Source organism: Pogoniulus pusillus, chromosome 16 (genome assembly GCF_015220805.1).
Source record: "Pogoniulus pusillus isolate bPogPus1 chromosome 16, bPogPus1.pri, whole genome shotgun sequence".
Classification (NCBI taxonomy): domain Eukaryota; kingdom Metazoa; phylum Chordata; class Aves; order Piciformes; family Lybiidae; genus Pogoniulus; species Pogoniulus pusillus.
Window position 1 is genome coordinate 10,405,754 of NC_087279.1, and position 8,423 is coordinate 10,414,176.

At 39.3% G+C, this 8,423-nt stretch overlaps 1 protein-coding gene across 1 annotated transcript in view; it reads left to right on the forward strand.

Moving 5' to 3' along the window:
• Positions 1–8,423, forward strand: part of CENPP (centromere protein P) — a 135,112-nt gene that overhangs the window by 46,364 nt on the left and 80,325 nt on the right. The gene's annotated exons all lie outside the window — the stretch shown is intronic.

Consider the following 8,423-nt stretch of genomic DNA (forward strand, 5'->3'; position numbering starts at 1 on the left):
GCATTCCTTGTCCTGTGAAATTTGGTACTCAGGGAAATAGAAAATATTGGAAATAATGATTTACAGGAGAATAACATGTAAGTGGAAATAGTATATATTAGCTTACAATGTGAAAGAAGAATATACATTTGAGAAAGCCAAGTCAACTTTCATGAAAGTATTCATTTTTATCTAGTAAACAATAACTGGTTTTGAGGAAGTAATTATTTTGTTGTCATAGTATTGCTGGTGAAGAAATCAGTAGAGATTTGCTTTTCATTACTCTTGCAGCATACTAGCCTACTATATCGCTTCCTAAAGCTGAGCATCTACTCATCAGCTTAATATATGAATAGCTTCTGGACTTTCTTCATACAAAAAAACCCTGGGTCCTCTTACTGATCCATGAGTGACACATTCAATCTGTTCCTTGTTTTAGCTTGTAGAATAGGTAGAAGATATAAGCAAGAGTTGACAGAAGAACACTGTAGTGTCTAGGCGTTCTTCTTGGTGGCCTGAATAAGATGTATATATGGGTAAAATAATACCCTTTAGAATGGCAGGCCAGCTTTCCACTAATGAGAAAAACGGAGTTAAGGTGAAGAGTGTTTCTCTAAGGAAAGTATTTTCCTTGGTCTTTATATCTAAAAAGCACTTAGAAATAACACAGACTGAACAATTAAGCGGCAAATGCATTCTTCTGTCTTGCTCCTTCTCTGTCTCTCAGGATATTTTTACATCTTTTGGTAGCCAGCCAATTAGAGATTATTTCCTATGCTTAGCTTTCTTCTGAACAAAACGGTGTAACTCCTTAACAGTTACTGTAAATGTAAGTGTGCAGAAAGCATATTCATTTCAACACTGCTGCCCTCAACTCTGATAGAAACCTTTGTATAGGTAATAGACAGCATATGTATAATGGATCAGTATGAAGCATACTGCACGAGATGCAGAGATGGTCTCTCTGCATTTGGCTAGTCAAATATATCCAAGCTTGTTAAATGTGCTGCTTATGCACAGTGAGTTTGTGGCAGCACTTAGCTATGTGTGGAAATTGATCTTTAAGGTCCTTTCCAACCTAATCCTTTCTGTGAAATGTGTGGGATTCTCATCAAAACTGCATTTGCTGTGCTGCTGTTACAGAGATCTCACACTCTACAAATTTCTCCTGGACAAGACGTTGAGACAGAAGTTTTCATGCATAGAAAAAGCCGTCTATGTGGTGTTCCCATTGCAGTCATAGCAGCACAATGGTTAAATCCAGAATTGCATTGTTCACTTGTGTAGAATGTTCATATTTTACATGAAAAACCCAACAAGTTTGTCTGTTGGCAGCATGTTATGTCAAGCTAATCTTTAATTGGCTAAAGCAAGCTTTGAGAAGCAGCCCAACTTGCTTCAAATATTGATTAGTTTTGGAAATACTTTAATATCATGAAAGCCTTTCTGTTTATTTTATACTCAACACTGTCTCCCAGCTCACGTGGTTCACTGAGTGTGCAGAGTAAATCTGACATTTATCTCACTAGATCATTTTAGGCAGTGGTATGTGATACGTGGCATTTGGAATTCAAGTCAGATTTTCATTTACTCCAGGGCTTTTCCATATGTTTCCTATTAGCAGCTTTGTTCTCAAACTTCTAGTCTCCCCAGAAAGGAGGGGAAAGAAACCCCAAGAAACAATCTTAAATTCTAAACATAGAGAAGGAGAAAAATATTTGGCTTCAGTCATGATTTCATTATTTTTTGCTTACCATGGCTTTTGTTGTCATCTTGGCATTAAACTGTGATCTGAATGGAAATATTCTTGGGTAGTTTTATCTGTTTCTCTGGATAAATAGTGCAATATTTTAACCAAGAATCTACTCTTAAGAATGCGAAATACTGAGCAGTGATGTTTGGTGGTATTCCTAATATTTTCATGGGAATTTTCTTCTTTCCTTTGAAAATTTTTAAAGTTAAGACTACTTGGGTTTATTGTTTTTTACTGGGCAGTCTTCTCTGAGGTGTTTCAAGTTTCTTCAGCAGATTTCAGTGAATGCAGTTACTTGTAACATTATTAATGGTAATGATGAAAATATTAGGTAGAAGCCTAAGCTCTGAAAGATATGACTCTAGGTTTAACTTAAGCTTGAAGAGAAACACCATAAAATTAGTAAATGGCCAGCTGGGGTTGAACGAGTGTAGTACATATTTTAGTATCGGTAGTTACTCTCTTTGAGAGCCAAAATTACTTCTCAGGACATAAATGCTTTTTGAAATGATTTAAAGTGATTTTACATTTCCTAATAGTGAGGCTATATCAGACTTTATAAAGCATAACCTGGTTTAGGTACCACTTTACCAAACCACTATGAATGTTAAAAACTTGCATATCTGAATTTCTAGATTTTTTTTTCCATTTTTTCTCTTCTCCTGGTCTAATCCTGGGCACTTGCCTTACTTTTGGGAAATTCTTGATGGGACAGTTGCTGGTTTGAAACTCTTTGGAAGTTTCTGCTGTGGTTAGGATAGCTAAACTCTCATCTCTTAGTTTCTGAGGGAAAGGGAAGTTTGTTCTTGCCGCTTGTTTCACCCAGTATCTATTCATCCTCATGGCCAATTATGGACACATTTGACAGAGGATAGAGGGGAATGTGTAGATTCTTTTTACAAACTTGTGAAATACAGCATCTGGGTAAAGTGCTCCGAAGAGGTACTTCAGCTGAAAAAAACAGGCAGTTATAAATTCTCCTTTGCAGAAGAAGCAGCCAGATGGCAAGATGACACAGATGTTGACTAACCTGCTGGCATCCTTTTAGCTTTGTCACGGCAGCCAAATAGGTGGTAACCATGGAAGGCAGCTGTAGGAGAAAATGCTGAGGTTTGGTGCAAGGTCAAAACAAGGTGGAAAAGCAGGGGAGTTCTAAGGCTCAAATCCATAGGAATTCAGCCTTCTGTAGCTTCATTTTTCATGGAATAACTTAGTGGCAGTAACACTGGCAATGGAAATGTGTGCTTATCTTTCTAATGCAGCCCAGTATACTTCCTGTAACAAAGGCATGTTACTGGCTCATATTCATCTTGTCCACCAAGACCCCTTCAATGTAAAGCTACTTCCCGTCTAGTATTTATCAATGGATGAGGTTATTCCTCCCCAGCTGTAAGACTTGGCACTTTGTCAAAGTGCATGAGGGTCCTGTTGGTCCGTTTCTCCAGCCTCTCAGGTCACTCTGTATGGCAGAATATCTCTGTGGCACGCCAGCTACTTTTTCTACTTCTGTGTCATCAGTGAACTTGCAGAGGGTAATCTGCCCTGTCACTCAAATCGTTAATAAAGGTGCTGAACAGAACAGGACTCAGCACTGACCCCTGGGGTACACCACTGCTTACTGACCTCCAACTTGGATTTGCTAGATCACTACCCTCTGCTTGCTGCCGTTCAGCCATCCACCTCACAGTCTGCTCATCCAGTCCGTACCTCATTGTGTTTTTATGATTTTATAACTGTCTTTTCCTGAACCCACACAGTGATATACAGGTAGCTGTGCTCTTTCTCTGTGTGTCTGTCCTTTTGTCTTTCCAAACACTTCTGAGCATAGTGGACAGTTTGAGCTGGTTTGCCAGATACACTGAATTCCTGTGGGTTTTATGTAAATTGACAGTTGGGCAGAGGAGGAAGATACATCTGACACTAGAAAAAAGAAGAAAAATCAACACCAAACACCACTTTTTTACCTTGTTTAGTAGTGAGAGAAAGCACTTGGATGATCTGTAAGTTTCATATACTAGTCTCCAGGTCTCCAGAAAACCAAGTAGTTGATTCTGAGTCCTTAGAAGTCACAGTATCATGAGGGTTGGAAGAGACCTCACAGATCATCAAGTCCAACCCTTTACCACAGAGCTCAAGGCTAGACCATGGCACCAAGTGCCACGTCCAATCCTGCCTTGAACAGCCCCAGGGACGGCGACTCCACCACCTCCCCGGGCAGCCCATTCCAGTGTCCAATGACTCTCTCAGTGAAGAACTTTCTCCTCACCTCCAGCCTAAATCTCCCCTGGCGCAGCCTGAGGCTGTGTCCTCTTGTTCTGGCGCTGGCCACCTGAGAGAAGAGAGCAACCTCCTCCTGGCCACAACCACCCCTCAGGTAGTTGTAGACAGCAATAAGGTTACCCCTGAGCCTCCTCTTCTCCAGGCTAAACAATCCCAGCTCCCTCAGCCTCTCCTTGTAGGGCTTGTGCTCGAGGCCTCTCACCAGCCTCGTCGCCCTTCTCTGGACACGCTCAAGCATCCGTCCTTCTAACTTTAATATATTACTGTGAAAGAGATACAAGAAATAAAAAAGATACTGTATTGGGACTAATATCATTAATGATATGAGATAGAATGAGATTTTTAATAGGAGACTGAGGGTTCCATGTTTTGGGCATCTTGAAAACTGTTCTTCATTAGATGTCTTGCCTGCAGAAAAAACATCTTAGACTGAAATGGTTTGATCCTTCAAAATTTTCATTTTATTTGATTTTTCAATATAGATAGGAAATAAATCCTGGTTTATTGTTTTATTTAAAATAATACTTTGATTAACTTTTTTTGTTATTTAAACTTTCAGTATCTGATTATATTTGTAGTTGTCTGCTGATGTGTAACTTCTATGTTTGTATGTCTTATGTACTGCATTGAGCAAAATGACACGGGGGAACGAGGCATGGAGCAGACTCCAAGTGATGAGGTTGTTTTATCCTTTAGCAAGCTAACGGTGTAGAGCAGGGCATGGAACTCGGTCTTTAGAAATATTCGTATAGTCTACTTTGCTTAATCAGTATTTGTGACGTTTACTGGGCCCTTACTGTGTGGTGACTCTGTAGAACTACTTTTCCTTCTATTGGTAATAAGAGGCTGCCCTCTGCTGGTGGAATCTGTTAACTGTTTGGTAGGGACCTGACAGATTTTCAGTGGAGAGAAAGCCTCTGCAGTTTGGAAAGCTCAGATGAAATTATTTTTTCTTTCTATTTTTTTTTTCTTTTAATTAGAGGAATGTAGTTATTTATGCAAGGAAAAAGTAGTGAGAGATTTTTATCAACTCTTTCCTCTTTTCATAATGTAAGTGGAGAATATAAAAGTGAAGTTGATTTCTCAGTGGTTTTTTTCTCCCTGTCTGCTGGTACTGAACTGCCATGTTCTGTGGAAAGATGATTGCACTCCAATGTATTATCATTAGTCAGCTGCTACTCTGTTAATATCACTGCTGTCTGTATTCAGAAACCACTGCTGAAGCTGCATAAGGCACATTATATATTAATGTCTGTCTGCTGATGTGGCATCCACTTGGGTTTGTGTTGAAATATGACAAACATATCATGTGTAAATTAGCTCTCATTACCCATCAATGTTAGCTGACAAATGGTATCTGAAAACAGTGCAAGGTCATTGAGCTTTTTTTTTAATCTTAAGTGACAGACATCCTATGAATTTATGTGATGCAGTACAAGAAATGACTGAGGTTTCTCTGCCACAGTCAGAATGATCCATTTGATATTTACCTGTCTTAGTGCAAAATTGCCAGTGTAGTTCAGGTCACAGCGTAAGTTTTTTTTAAACTTCAGAGCTATCTGAATTTGCCTTGAGTGTGATGAAAAGCTAAACAGTTGATAAAATCCTTCAGACATTGTATATTAAGTGAGAGTGGAGTCAATGTCTTCAAAATAGTGTTGGAGTTTCTTCTGTGAATGCAGTATGTTATCCACGGATGCTGACTGTAAAGCTTCTCTGCCTGAATGTATGGCAAAGATGAAACAGTGGGAAGGCAAGAAAGTTTTCAAGGCTTTGGAAGGATAAGATCAATACTATATATTCTTCTACCCCTTAGGACATTGGTATGTTTTTACAAAGTTTCTCGTTATCTTTTTAGGTCCACTGTTAAAATTTGGTGAAATTTCTACCAGAGAACCCATAAATAATTCTCAGGTTTAGAAAGGACTGGCCATGCTTTCTAGGGACTAGGGCTCTGCTAAAGCCATGCCCTAAGGAAAGTTTCAGATGAGGTCCAAGTCTGAGGGACCCGTCCTCTGCAGTCTGTTCTAGGATCTTTAGCCTCAGCCCAAACTCCTTGCTTTCAACACCAACAAGACCAGAGGCCATCTTTCTTACATGTGCCAGGTGGTTAGTCACAGTCGCACTGACAGTGTGAACCAAAGGAAGAGGGGTTTTGTCAGGTTATCAAGCTACTCACCTCTGGGAATTTGTTATGTTTGGACATGTCATGCAAAATGCCAATATTAAGATTTACAGAGAATGCAGGTGACTGGTTTCACAGAATCCCAAAACTAACCAGGTTGGAAAAGACCTTCAAGATCATGAAGTCCAACCTATCACCCACCACCATTTAATCACCTTAACCATGGCACTACATGCCACATCCAGTGTCTCTTGAAACAGTGATGCCATCACCTCCCTAGGCAGTTCATTGCAATGGCCAATCACTCTCTCTGTGAAGATTTTTTTTTCTTAAAACCCAGCCTAAACCTTACTTAGTGCAGCTTGAGCCTGTGTCCTCTTGTTCTGTCACTGGTTGCCTGGGAGAAGAGATCAACCCTCATCTGGTTACATTCTCCTTTCAGGAAGTGTAGAGAGCAATAAGGTCTCCCCTGAACTCTTTCAAAAGCTTCTTGCTGCTGGATAGGTTTATTGCAGAGGGTTGGTTGAACTGCCCTGCTATGGTGTATAGAGGTGCAGGCTAACAGAACTAAGCAGAAGTTGTTCTGCCTATGTTCCGATATTAGTCCATCCTAAATGTCTTAACCATGGCAGATGTTATATTCCTGTTGTCTATTCCATAATCTTCAATAAGACACTTCCATTCTCTGTTCTGTTTCCTTTTAATACCACTAAATTAGTGTAGTATAATGTACTGCATTATGCTGTAAGTTTATTCGTCTCGTTAAGCTGCAGAATCTGAATCACCTTTTACATTTACGTTATCCTTGCTGAATTGATATAAGCACTGTAGCATGAGTGTTTAGTACATTTATAGTAATTCATATCAATGTAATGATTTTTTTGTTGTTGTTAGTGGTTCTGTTCCTTTTACTAGCCTTGCACTTGCCCTTTGTAGTGCTTTCAAGTGAAGGTCCACCTTTACACACACACACCCCCCTTGAGGTGAAAATTGTTAACGTGATGTTTTACAGACTAGGTAAAAATGTTGGAAGTTTTGCTTCCAGTTTTCATTCTTAACCTTCTTTAGGACTGAACCTTTTGTTGTTATGTTGCTGTTTGACCACTGTTTATCACTGGAAGTCCCTCACATACTTTTTGGCTCTTTGATTAGTCTCTACTCATCTACAGATTTTCCTACTTCTTCCTTTATTTCCTTTTCCTCTATCTTTTCAATAGTAAAATTTATAAGCAGTCAAAGTTTTGTGAAACATTAAAGACTTCAACTTTCTAACTATTACTGGATAAAATGGGCATTTATTTAAAATCTCTGCTTTCTTCTTGGGCAGTCATTACTGACAATACTTGGTTTCCTTGGTGTACGATTATGGGCTGTGTGTGTTAATATAAGACCTGTTGCTAAGGGAAGGTTAGCATTTCCTGTGGGGTACGACTCTACACTTGAGCTGTGCCATCAAGTAGTAGCTGCTCCTGCTTGAGTGTAAAGATTTTGTGTGATTATCTGCACTACGTTAAACGGCTAATTTGTGTGGTATGTTGTTTTTCATGTAACAAGATTCATTCTTGGTTACTGCTGTCCATGTTATTTCCAAGGTTCTTAAGTGCTCCACATTAATCTTGTAGAGTTGGCTTGAGGAGTTGGTGATTTCCCTCTAACCTTGCTGGATTTGGTACCACTGGACTTAAAGTGGCCGTAGAGAGGCTCAGACTTTGTCTTTGCTGGGAATGCAGAGTTGCAGTAACAGCTGGTTGACATTCCCTATATGATTGTACAGCAACAGTTTTGTGTTTCTTATGAGTATAGTAATGCATTCCCTAGTAGAAAAGTCTGCTGAAAATACTGTCTTCTTTCTATATGTTCATCAAGTTTGTCCTATATCACAGGTCTGTCTTTAGAGATCAAAGTTCCTCATGTGTGATAACACAGCTATGGCTAAAGAAGCCTGGGTTGTAAACTAGATAAACTGACAGAGAATATACTTATTAACTGCTATTTTCAGTACTGATCAGTGCTTTCTTCATGTTACTTGCTAGGAAATGCACTCCTTAAGATATATCTGCAAAAGCCAGGAAAGATGCTTTGTGGTCTGCAGATTTGTTTTGGGGTTAGTGATGTTTTGTTTGATGGAGTTTGAGTTTTTCTTTGTTTTTCATTTGTTTGACAGTTTGTTTGTTTTCTGCCTTGAAGTGTTTTACAGAATTTCTGCTTGTAAAAAAATATTCTTCAGTAAAAGCCTTTCCTGGCCTACTCTCCCTCCCCTCCCTCTGTGGTTTGTTTTTTTGTCTC